Here is a 13,234-nt window from a genome sequence, read left to right on the forward strand (position 1 = left end):
AACACCAGGGCACCATTGATTGCCGGCAAAACATTAAGATGCCTGGTTTTTAAATTCTAGTAAATCCAAAACTCGTCTGAAATTCATGAAACTTGGCATGCTATCATGGAGCAGCATCAACATGCTGTGGTAAATTTTTCTCCCACTTGGGGCAGGTTTGGGTATATGCTTCTCACAAACCAGAGCTTCTCACAACAAGCATGATGGTTTCGGTAGGGAACGCCCCACCTTTGGGGACGAAACTATATCCATTGCCTCTTATTGCTTTCAAAAAATTTCTCGTGTCAACGTAGAACAACAGGAGTGTTGTGTTATTTTTTGTGATTTTTTAGGGTTCGTTTGGACATTTTTATGCATTAAGTGAGCTTTCATTGCATTTATGTGCATAATTCAAATTTGAACTACATGCACATGCTCCAGTGCATATAAATTGGTTGAAAAATCAAATCTTTTTCCTTGGGTACATGCTTAGGTCCCATGCAAGAAATGGGAATGAATGTCAAACACCCTGCCATCGTCACTCGTCCGCAAACATTGAGATACCTTGTTTTTAAATTCCAGTAAATCCAAAACTCGTCTGAAATTCATGAAACTTGGCATGCTATCATGGAGCGGCATCAACATGCCGTGGTAAACTTTTTGTCCCATTTGGGGCAGGTTTGGGTATATGCTTCTCACAAACCAGAGCTTCTCACTACAAGCATGATGGTTTCGATAGGGAACATCCCACCTTTGGGGACGAAATGATATCCATTGCCTCTTATTCCTTTCAAATTTTTTCTCGTGTCAACATAGAACAACAGGAGTGTTGTGTCAATTTTTGTGATTTTTCGGGGTTCGTTTGGACATTTTTATGCATTAACTGAGTTTTCAATGCATTTATGTGCATAATTCAAATTTGAACTACATGCACATGCTCCGGTGCATATAAATTGGTTGAAAAATCAAATCTGTCTCCTTGGGTGCATGCAAGATATGGGAATGAATTTCAAACACCAGGGCACCGTTGATTGCCGGCAAAACGTTGAGATACTTTGTTTTTAAATTCTAGTAAATCTAAAACTTGTTTGAAATTCATGAAACTTGGCATGCTATCATGGAAGGGCACCCGACATGCTGTGGTATTTTTCATGTCCATTTTGAGAGAAGGCGCACTCGAATAATGACAGCCAGGAAAGGCATTTTGAAAAAATAGATGCCACTTTAATATCTCAAACGTTTGTATTATTCAAACCATGTGCGTTCTATTAACCATTCACGTGACGCCACATGTCTTGGTTTTAATGGCTATAGGAGGTGTCGTGTGGACAGCTGCTTGACTGAACGGAAGGCGTGTGAGCGCAGTCCGGTGTGCAGGCTCACCGGGAAGCATACAAGCTATTCAACGCAGGATCTGTGCATCTCTTCAACACAAACGGTTCAGATTACGGTATACAAATTAAAGCAAGACTTTGGCACTAAGACAGGAGACACTATGATTTGTCAAAATATGCAGCTAAAAATCAATAGCACTATCTATTTTTTGCAACTAAAATTCAGTAATTAAGCATAGATTTCATTCATACTAGAGATTAAGCAGTCGTTCTCACCGGGAAGCGAGACAGCCTTGGACCGCCGCCCGCCTTGCTCCCTCTAGTCTATATTAATGGCGCCGCCGAGCGGCCTCACCCCCCCATCCTCGACACACACACAATTCCTCTCACTCCGCCCGCATCCTCCATGCCGCTCTGAGTCCTCAATGCCGTCAGTGTACGAGGATGCCGCCGAACCGCCCCATTGGAGGGAGTGGCGACGCCGGGGCTGCTGAAGCACCGGAGCACGGCGTGAATATGGAGACAGAGGTTTCCGTCACCGCCGACGAGGTGGAGAAAGAGGCTGCCAACAAGTGGAGGCGGGTCAAGAAAGAACCGCAAGCGACTTCAGCAGGCCTAGACTTCATCAACAACCTCCCCGATGATATGTTGATAGTCATCATATCCCTCCTCCCAATCAAATATCGGGTGAGGACAGCCGCCCTTTCCCGGCGGTGGCGCCCCCTATGGCTCCGCACCCCTGTCGACCTCCTCGACGCCCACAAGCTCTGCCATGGCTATCACCAAAGCTTGGATGCATTCTCCCAGATCATCGGCAGTCATGATGGCCAAATCAAAGGCCTTATCACGGGCAAGTTCCGTTCCAATGGCAAGGACCAAGCCAAGCTTGACGAGTGGTTCCGATCCCCCGCCATAGATCAGCTTGATAAGCTAAGTTATAATGATGGGCATATGCGCTTGCTGCCAATGTCCGTGCTCCGCTTCGCGCCCACGCTGCGCCTCGCCAACTTCATGAACTGCCATCCCCCCTTAATGACGCGCCCACTCTTTTTCTACCACGAATGAAGCACCTCGAGCTCGTCGTCGTCTGCATCCCAAAGGATGACATGGAGCGCCTGCTCTGCGGCTGTACTGCACTCGAGTTCCTTCATCTTTAGGCGATGAATTGGCCGAGTACCTTGTACATCACCTCCAGGACTCTCCGGACTATTTATGTGTGTTGTTGGTGCTGCAACGAGAGATCACAAAAGGTGGACCACAATATGGTCATCCAGGACACACCTTCACTTGAGAGATTACTTGTAGTTGATCAACAAGGTCCAATAAGAATCAATGTCATTTCTGCACCGAAATTGAAAGTGGTGGGCTACTCGTCTGACAAATACTACAACTTTCAGGTACAACAGTCGCCTTATATACCTCTCCTTCTTGATATCAACGTTATTTCTAGTTTTGAAGATGTATGTTCGTCTGTCATCCAGCGAATCTTCACCCAGACTCTGGGCACAGTGAAGGTCTTGGCACTAGAATCTGTCGGCCCCAACCTGGACCAAGTTGTCAGTTGCCTGAGATGCTTTTCGTGCCTGAAGAAGTTGTATATCGAGGTGATGTTCCTTTCCTGTTAAATGTTAACCATAAGGGAGTTCAATTTTTTGCACCTTTTCCCAAGTTTACAATGACAATGTACTATGATTTCTGAAGGAACTTTGGATGATTTTAAGACATACATCCCACCCCATATTGGTTGCTTCATTCATATGGTTACAATCGTCCATAAGCATTTCTCCTTTGGATTCATCTATACTAGTTTTCTTAGGGAATTTTTCATCCAATCCAACCTCTTGTTAAGAAGGCTACATGTTTCTAGATTGTAATCAAATGCCCATGTTAATCATGCCAGATCGAAGATGGCACGTTGGTGCATTTACAAATCCTGCAAACCAAATGGGCATGTAGCAGTGTTCAAAACTGCATGTAGGCACTAACACGTTCTCTTCTTTTGCAAATAATAATAGGCCCAAAGGTGGATAATGTTTATAACGACAATCACATCGAATGCCTGGATCTGCATATCTCAAATATTACTTTGAACTCCTACCGAGGGACCTTACCGGAGATTACACTCGCCAGGTTCTTTCTTGCCAGAGCAAAGGTGCTGAGGGTACTGAGGTTGAACACACATTTAATTAGGAAAGATAAATGGTATGATTATCAGAGCCGGCAGGTACTGCGGAATGGAAGTGCCTCCAAAAATGCCAAACTTCGTATTGGAAGAGCATATGGCAAAGCAATTGGAAGTTATTGTGTCAAACCCATACATGACTTGTCAGTGGCTGATCCCTTCTCAGAAATGATGCAGCTTGCAATGTTTGAATTTGAACCTTGCAATATTTATGGTATTTTTTATATTGAACCGTTTATGTTCCCTTGTCTCAACGCAAACAGTTCATCTGGGTGAACCGCATGTCGTACATCGCACGCACCTTGATCTGGTTGACCGTTTCTTTTGTGTTGCCTAATAACAAACAGTTCATCCGAGTGAACTGTATGATGTGCATCGCACACACCTTGATCTGGCTGACCGTTTCTTTTGTGTTGCCTAATCACAAACAGCTCATCCGAGCGAACCGTATGATGTACATCGCACACACCTTCATCTGGCTGCCCGTTTCTTTTGTTCCTCCTCATCGGAAACGGTTAATTGAACTGAACCGTATGCCCTAAATCGCACACGCAATTAAAATCTGAACCGTGTTTGATGCATCCGTCATCGCAAACGTTTTGCACATTTTTTGACGTTTTTTACACCACCGTTTGCGATTATTGCATCGCACACAGTTTCGTCGAAGGGTCTCTGATCATAGTGTCGCGTTAGCAGCATCCTGCAGTAGTGATAATATATCTCTAGTGATATATGTATATCAAAATTAGAGTGTTCTGTATCAAGTTTGTGAATAAGTATTATTCTAATTATGATCCGTTGCAACGCACGTGAACATTGCTAGTATTTCCAACCATGCCAAAAAAATGCTAGTATTTCCGTAGTTTCGAGTTTTCCATCAAGATATTAGTCACTCCTGGTTGATATTTACTTTCAGTCACTTACACATAGGCACTATGTAACTAGCATTGCTTATTGGCTTCCAAAGCTTAACTTTCACTCCTACTTACAATATGTAGAGTATTAACAAAAAACTACCACTTTCAACCAGCCCTAGGAAGAAACTATTGTACAAAAAATAGCAAAAACATACCCAAAATTTCTTAATCCGCAGCAAAAACTACTACTTAGTGCTGACTAGGCTCGTTTAAACCCGTTTATGACAGGGTTGGCCCACACGTCCGTGCTGACAAGGCAGCTTAAACCAACATATTTTGTTTGACCGGTGACACGAGGACCCACATCTGACCTTCTATCCTGTTATTCCCCCTCAAATCATTGTTTTTTCTGAACATTACTTCAAATAGTAGTGATGCGTGTTTGTCGGTGGCGCCGGTGATGAGCGAGTTGGTCGTCGCTTCGCCGGACAGGCCGGACGCCGCGCTGGCCTCCGCACGGGTTGGCAGGCTGGCCCAGCGTGACTCACGCGTGAGCAAGCCGCCGTGCTGGCCGTCACTCGAGCCACATGGCTAGCCTTAGCGCGGCTCGCGCGAGCAAGCCGCCGCGCCGCCGTGCCAATCTAGCTAGCAAAACTTGCAGACAAGCAACTAGACGGAGCTATCTTGGCTAGCTAGCGGCCGCGAGCGCCGGACGGAGCTAGCATCCGGGCTGCCGCAAGATGGGCTCCGCACCGCCGGCGGTTTTGACCTCGCCTTCTGCCAGCGGCGGTAGCTACATCCCATGGCCGAGGATGACTAGGTGGACGGGCCGGAGGTAGGAGGTCACTCGGGGATTTTTGTGGAGACTGACATGTAGGTCCCACAAGTCATAACGCCTAACTTTTCGGTCGAATAGAAGGCGTTGACTTAAGGGGCGGCATGGGTTGAAACGTGCCTATAACGGCACTTTGTAGAGTAGTCGTTTCTTGGTAGGGCTGGTTGGTAAGGGCATGTACAATGGTTGATAAGGTAGTCTTATCTTAAGTCTGCCACATATGAAAGTGGTAGTAGTTTCTTGGCATTATTAGTAGTTTTTTGGCATTATTAGTGGTTTCTTGTAAGGAACAATGTACTACTAGTGACAAAAGGCGATTCTAGGTTGCGTTGTACTCCAACGAGTACTAGTAGTGGTCGTGGGAGTGTATACCTCGTTTTGTGGGTTCGATCCCGGCCGAACACACGTCGGCCTTTTTTAAAATAGTAACTTCGCTGCGAGCCAATATTGTACACGGGTAGTTTGAATTTTGAAGTCAAACAGACATGTCGCACCACAATCTGGGTGCACTTGATAGCCTAGCCACGTGAACGGGTTTTCCTTCCCATCATCTCGTGGCTCACGTGCTCGCGCTAGCCGCACCTTGGTTGCGGCTTCCTCGTCAGCTAGTAGCATATTTAAACTAGCGCCTCCCAATTAAGCCCGAGGAGCCGGAAAAGCCTGGCGCGGCATTGGGAAATGTGCAATATGGCTCTGTACGTAAAGTGCTGGTACTCTACTACTCTGTAGCTTGTGGCGTTGCACGCATGGACTTCACTCTATTATCGGCTCTATAAAAGAAATTCCTCTTGACGTGACTTTTTTTGAAACGGAGGCAAAAGCTTTACCTCATCTCATTCATAAAGAAGGAACTACTAACAAAGTTTGACAAGGTGCGTTACACCTGCACAAATGGAAGCGAAAAGCCTAGTCTCGCAGTATCAAATAACCCAAATGTTCTGCCCCTGCAGTAACCGTCGCTGATAAACAGGCTGCTAGTGTGTGCGTGAGAGGAGCGGCTGAGTAGGCCAGCTACGTGCTTGAATAGAGCACCGAGAGTACCCACTACGTAGGTGTACTTTCCCTGCATTGATAGTACGGCGATGGTTCTAGCGAACAGTACTAGCCTCCTCTTCCAACTGTAGCTCCTTGGCCCTGAGATTCAAGAGTTCAAAACTGGTGCACTATACTAGAAGTACGGTACATCGCACTACTAGTTGAGAAAGTAGTACTAGTACTGCTATAGTACGAGTACATAGTAAATAATAGCCTCACGCCTTCGCTAAGGAACGATCGAAGAGTTATAGTTGGAGGGGACGAGGCCCTGCGGTTACTACGCTCTTATCTCCTCCTCGCCAGTTCCCCTCCCCCCGAAGAGAAGGCAGTTCGTCGCTGCTCCCATGGATTTGCCAGGCGGTTCTCCTCCTCGTCGGGGCTAGGAGACCTTGGACGACGATCCTCTGGGAGAAACCGCACGCCGCTCCGACGTCCTCACCGCCGCAAGACTCGGTGCTTCCTGCACCAACTTTTTCAAGACGGTGCTTAAACAGGCTTGGGAAAAGGCCATGCTTGTTGGTCTTCCATGCGTCCTCGAGGAGAAGTTTCTTCTATGGGACAATCCTTTGAACAGTCCACCACTCCCAGGCCATGGTTGCACGTTGACTCCGCTAGAGTTGCCGACCTTGAGAGGTAGTCGGATTTTGTCCGATGAGCAGGCCAGTCATGGAGTTTGATCATGTGGTACTTAGTTATTCCATTTCCATCCCGTAATTTCTCCGCTGCCCACCATCTTATATATAGGTCTGGGTCGGTGCCAACAAAGATTGGCTTCCATACCTCCGGCCGGATACCACCATAATTTTGCACAACATCCACAGCAGTGCGGCCGTTCCCGTAGACCCCTTCTCCACCATTGGGATCGGCCTTCCGGACTGGCTGGGCTTGAATACGTATGATGATGCCTGCATGAGATTGAAGGAGATAGCAATTGCGGACCCACCGACAAAGCGACGCGGCTATGACAATTACTATCTCATCGTGGTGTTCAACATAAGGATTGTCATCAATACAAGAGGCAGTAACGGCGGACAGGGTTGAGGCTGGCGCATGTTGGCCACGGCAGATTTGTACCCCTACACGTTCGAAGACGCCGCGTTCCATCTAGGACGCATCTTCGTGGTGACAAGCCAGGGGACTTGTTTCATCTGGTTGCCATCCTATGATACGGGAGATTAAAAACGGAATGCACAAACCATCATTTGCATCCCTAACGGTACTCCATTATTTTGCAGGGACCAGTCATCCCCCAATCAAAATAAGATCGCCGATCCTGGATGTGCAGTTGCATCCGCGATTCGGTCTTACCTGGAACCTTGTAGCTAACTTTGGCATATTGGGATCAACTATCTTAGTAGTCGTTACCCATGTTACCACTAATGTGCAACATGGTCACACAATCTACCACGATCGGAGCGTCACCATCTACCCAGGTATTCCATTTAGTATTATATTTTTTAACCCTCTCGCCTTCTCTTTCATTGTTGTACTACTTACTAGTACTAGTAGGAGTACCTTTTACCTTGGAGGACGTGTATAGCTAGCTAGGCCCTTTAAGACTTGAACCCACTAGCTGCCACCATTTTTGTTTTTCCATGTCTTACTATCTCATCCATGTAGCCAAGAGTGGCTATATATAATAAGCCGGTTATTTTACTTCCTCTATACCGGAGTTGTACTATTTGCTGCACAGTATTACTAACCGCCATATTTGAGCACAACATTATTATGCATGGACCTTGACTATGTAAGTCACCATGTGTCCAGATCTGAGATGCTGCGTGTACCACATGAACGGTGCCAAGTTTGACCCTCGTGATGCTACGTGGGTGCCGAGGAACACTCTTGGAGAGTACTCGCTTTTCATTGGGGACAACTACCCCATTGTGAAGCGGATGCCACCTTCCGTGCACGACACCGAAGGCCTGCCGTTCATGAAGCATGGTTGTGTCTTCAGTGCGCACCGCCGGATGAATGACATGCTGGGACACGCTATCCCTGATTTATGCCGCTTTAGCTTGGATGAGTCTCCATCATGTGGAACCGGACTAGAAAGCTGCGACAATGATTCCCATTGCCCACCGCTATGGATCGTGCCATCCATGAAGAACACCTGGGACTGGAACCTGGAGGAGGACATGTAGCCCATCTATAACGTGTAAGTGGAGTATGGTAAATTGTGAACGGTAGCGCTGTGAATATACGTAGACTAATCGTGCACAAATTTATCACATGAATTGGAGATGAACTTGTGTGGCATACTGGCATTTTTCCTTTAGAATTTATTACTAGTAAATGTGTTATGTGTACGTGCAACTTGTGTGGTTGTTGCACGGGCTCCAACACGCTCTTTGAGAAAAAAGGTGGCACGACTTTGGATATAGGTGACGTGGCGGCATCATACACTAGCATCGTTTGCTATAGTAGTAGTATACTCCTACTAGGACGACAACTCCTATAAACCCTTGCGCTTGGCTCTTTGCCTCTTCGGGAAGTTCAACAGTTCGTACTCATGTGAACCTTGCACATGGCTCTTCACCTCTTCGGAAGGTCCAACAATGATGATACTACAGTATAATATGCTTCTGGCAATCTGACACCGATTGAACTGCTGCACGTCCACCGCGAGGACGAGGGCGAGCAAGAGGGAGAGGGAGAGGGCACTATAGTCAAAACCCTCTCCTCGTCCTGCAAGCCACCGCGTGCGTGGGCGAGGGAGAGGCGTAGTATACAAGCTTCTCCTCGTTCAGCGAGTTGACGGGGCACACCAAAGCAGTACTAGTACTAGTCCATACTGCTTCCTTTCCGGTTAATATGGCTTAATTTGAAACGAGAAAAATACACTTGCGGTCAACGTATGTAACAATACGCTCTTTATGGTCATTATATATAGTTTTGCGGTGATTATACAATCACTAGCTCATCGTAGAGCACTGTATTGCACCCTACTGACCTGCCACATAGTCGACGTGGCACTTTGTTGACTGGTTAAATTGTCACCTGGTTTTTGGGTCCCACCTGTCAGTTGGCAGAGCAAAGAAATCAGTTAAAAAAAATTACGCAGACGCGACAGGAGTCCAACCCTTGGGCGTGAGCCACCCTGGCTATGTATGTGAGTGCATGCACGTGTACTCCCTCGGTCTTCCAACAAAGAGTGTACATTGGCTAAAAAACAAAGAGTGTACGTCTACACTTCCAATGCATTTAGCCTTTAATCTAAATCGATATTGATTGTCTGATGCACCAACTTGTGCTCTAGCTATGGGCTACATGTCTATCCTTAATTACATCATGCAACAACCTTCATTTAATCTTCTTCTCTCAATGGTCGCATGCACACATAAGTCTGCTACTTTTGGGCGTTAATTATACCCTGGTGAATGTGTAAATCTCTATATGTACAGTCTTTCACAAACGTAGGGAGTAGGTTGAGCACTTGAGCGTGAGCGTGTGTGTTGCGTCGTGTGTTGTGTGCTGCATGGGTGCGTGAGTGTTGCGTGTGTCCATGTGTACGTGTGAGTGTTGCATGTTGCATGCATGCATGAGGATTTTACTCCCTCCCATTGACATGTTCATATTTCAAGCTTCCTCTGTTCCCTCCATATGGTGATACTCCCTCTGTTCCCAAATACGGAGTAAAAGCCTCCCTCTGTTCCTAAATACAGAGTATTTGTCTTTCTAGAGATTTCAACAAGTGACTACGTACAGAGCAAAATGAGTGAATCTACACTCTAAAATATGTCTACATACATCCGTATGTTGTATTCCATTTGAATGTCTAAAAGACTATATTTAGGAACGGAGGGAGTAGCAAATAAACATTAAGTTCTCTTGTTTTTCCCTCCTTAGTCACGGTGCACAACCAAAGATGACTTATTCACCTGGATGGAGGGACTAGATGGTCAAAGTTTGACACAAAATTAATGCATTGGTAAACATAATTTTTTGAGAAAAACGAGTGCATTAATTGAGTGTTTTTGAAAAATACAAAAATTATTCCACCACTCATCATCTACCTTGGTTGATGATATTTTTGAATTGAGCCTTATAAACCGGAAAGGAGGTAGTACTGGTACTCCTACATTATTGGCTCCGGGTGCCTTGGACAATGTTTTATCTTGTTGGACAGGATGAGCGTACATGCATAGGGATACTGTAGATAGGAATTCTTCGCGATCCATTATTCCCCATCTCGGTCAGAGAGAACTATTCAACTAGTCTTCACAGTGAAGTGACAATACACGCTGCAGTAGATGGGACACTTAATTAATAAGCTCAACTAGCGTGTTGGTGTTACTAAATCAGCCTTACCCAGTACGGCCATCATGTTTGCCAGTGGAGCACGCTTCCGCAAATACGCCTGCGCACCTCTCTCCTCCATTAACTGACATCTGGGCCCTCTTGACGTAGACCCACATGTCATCGGCGTAACTATTTACACTCCGAAGGATGGTATATCCTGGTAGTAATACTAGTAGAATTGAGATTTAATGCAATTTCTTCCTCATCATTCACTCTTCTTCCTCCTCTCTTCTTCCTCCTCTCTTCTTCATCGTCGGCTGCACACATTTCCCCCCGCTCACTGCTCGCCCGCCCGGGCCATCTTCCTTGGTAGCTCGCGCGTACCACATCCCCCCGCTCACTGCTCGGCCACACACGCCATCTTCTTCGCTCGCCCGCCCGAATCCACTTCCCCGCTGGCTCGCAGGCACTGAAAACCCCAATCACTCAGTACCCTGAAAAACCCTACGGCAGAACCGACTGACATGCAGATCGGTGATTGGAATTCCCTCCTTGATGTTCTCTTGGAGCAGATCTGTAATCATATGGACCTGCTCAGCACCGTCCGTCTGGCCGCATGCTCGGTGTCTTTGTACCGTCTACTCGTCTGCAACCGGCCGACTCTTTTCAAGACACCCTGCTTGCTGATGCCTGATCCTCGCAGGTGGCCCAGACACCGACTTGACGATCCTACGGAGGTTGCTGTGGTGCGCCTGGACATGCTACCACTTCCCGTCCACCTGTCCTTCATGCGCGACCACTACTGGGCGGGCATGAAGGCCAACTGGATCGTCCTCATCCACCAATCCGGTAGTCTGTGGCGTCCCGTGGATATCTACACCCAGCGAGAGATCACCCTTCTATCATTGGATATCGTCGCCATCGAGCCTCGCGGCCCGCCGGACACTCCTGCCTACTACGCACGAGATGCGTCGAGCTTTTGGCTCGACCTCTGTTTGCTGAAGGTTGTAATCTGCGAAGTGCCCACACCATCAGAACACTACATGGATTACAAGCTCATTGCCTTGTTCAACATGGGATTAGTCTATCTGGAATCCGGTCGCCATACATGGTTATGGCTCATCGTCAATCCTCTTCAGCCAATATTTATGTCTGATGCTATAGTGCATGATGGCATCGTTTACGCGGTCGACGCACAGATTGGCTACCTATACTGGTGGAATCTATCGCCGTGTAATTGTTCTATCTCATCTCATCTTTACCTTATGAATACGATTGCCTATTCATTGTTACAAATTTAGAATAGATAGTATATCTATAACCACATCATTGCTATATGTTCCTCTCATTTGCTAGATTTTCATGACCACACATGTTATTGTTAGAGTTGATATGAGAACAATTGGCATCTAATGATTGTTAGATTAGATATTATGAGTATAACCTCATGATTGCTATATGTTACTCTCATTTCAAAGATTTTTAGAACAACGCATGTTATTGCTTAGAGTTGATATGAGAACAGTAGTAAGTACTATGGTAGATTATGAGTAGGCCCTGTCATAGTTGTTTTCCTCTCATTGTTACATGATGTTTGAACCATGATATATTGCTAGAATATGAAAGCCATTGGCTAATTTTTTTAACTTGGGGTATGACTATGACCACGGCATTGCAATTCTCTGTCTATGATATATGTCACTGTAATAATAATCTTAATTCCACACATACTCTGAACATTATTGTTTATTTTTGTCCTTTTGGTCTCTAATTTGAATTGTTGCAGCAGACGCAAATGCGCTGGCCTTCATGATTCTAGGACCTGGAATCATACCAGCTGGTGGGTGGTGGTTTATCGCTCGTTCAGCTGACGGCGGTCATTTGATGCTCATTTGTACTTACCAAATTGACCAAACTATTACATAAAACCACATGCAGTACAGTGCCTGGGGTGTTCGTGACATTGATGGCTATGGCTACTTCGTGTTCGAGAAAGATCCTAGCTCCGTTGGGCCAGGCGTATTCAACTAGAGGCGGGTTTACAGCCTCGGCAACCACTCCATGTTCCTCGGGCTCAATTATTTGATCATCCAACCAATCATCGATCATATCGTCGACGATGATTACCGTGCTATGCAACTTCCATTCGCCAGGGTGAATTGTGTTTACACATCATACCATGGGTTTCATGAATCACCATATTCAGAGATTCGTTGACACAGCTTGTTGCCAGATAATCTTCAGTGTGTGAAAGGCATCATGCTTCCATGCGATGGATGGCTTCTGCAAACCCGACATGCGGCGATGTGGTTCATGCCAACAGCAAATATGCACAACTTGATTCGTACTGATATCTAGACTCTGCCATGTATCCTACTACTGTAGCATGATCCTTTTTTGTTGGATATTATGTACTATTGTTAGTTTGAAGCACTCCTCTGGTTTGAATGATAGATACCTTTCTAGGATCAAGTGCATCCTAACTCACCTGCGTATGATGTACTGATAATGATGATGGAGATGTTGTGCAAAAGCCATGTATATATATATATATACATAAACACTATTCTGATCACGGGAATAGAATAATATTCTGATCACAACCTGAACTGCCTGAGTAACACGCCTGAACTTCCCTCTGTACGAACCCGACCTTCGGGTTATCTTCGCAATCGTGGCTTCCCCCGCGAATTATTCTGGTTATCATGTTCTATATGATGTTAGTGTAATCTAGAAATGTTTTAGCAACTAAATACCGGTTTTAAATAGG

Source organism: Triticum aestivum, chromosome 4D (genome assembly GCF_018294505.1).
Source record: "Triticum aestivum cultivar Chinese Spring chromosome 4D, IWGSC CS RefSeq v2.1, whole genome shotgun sequence".
Lineage (NCBI taxonomy): Eukaryota > Viridiplantae > Streptophyta > Magnoliopsida > Poales > Poaceae > Triticum > Triticum aestivum.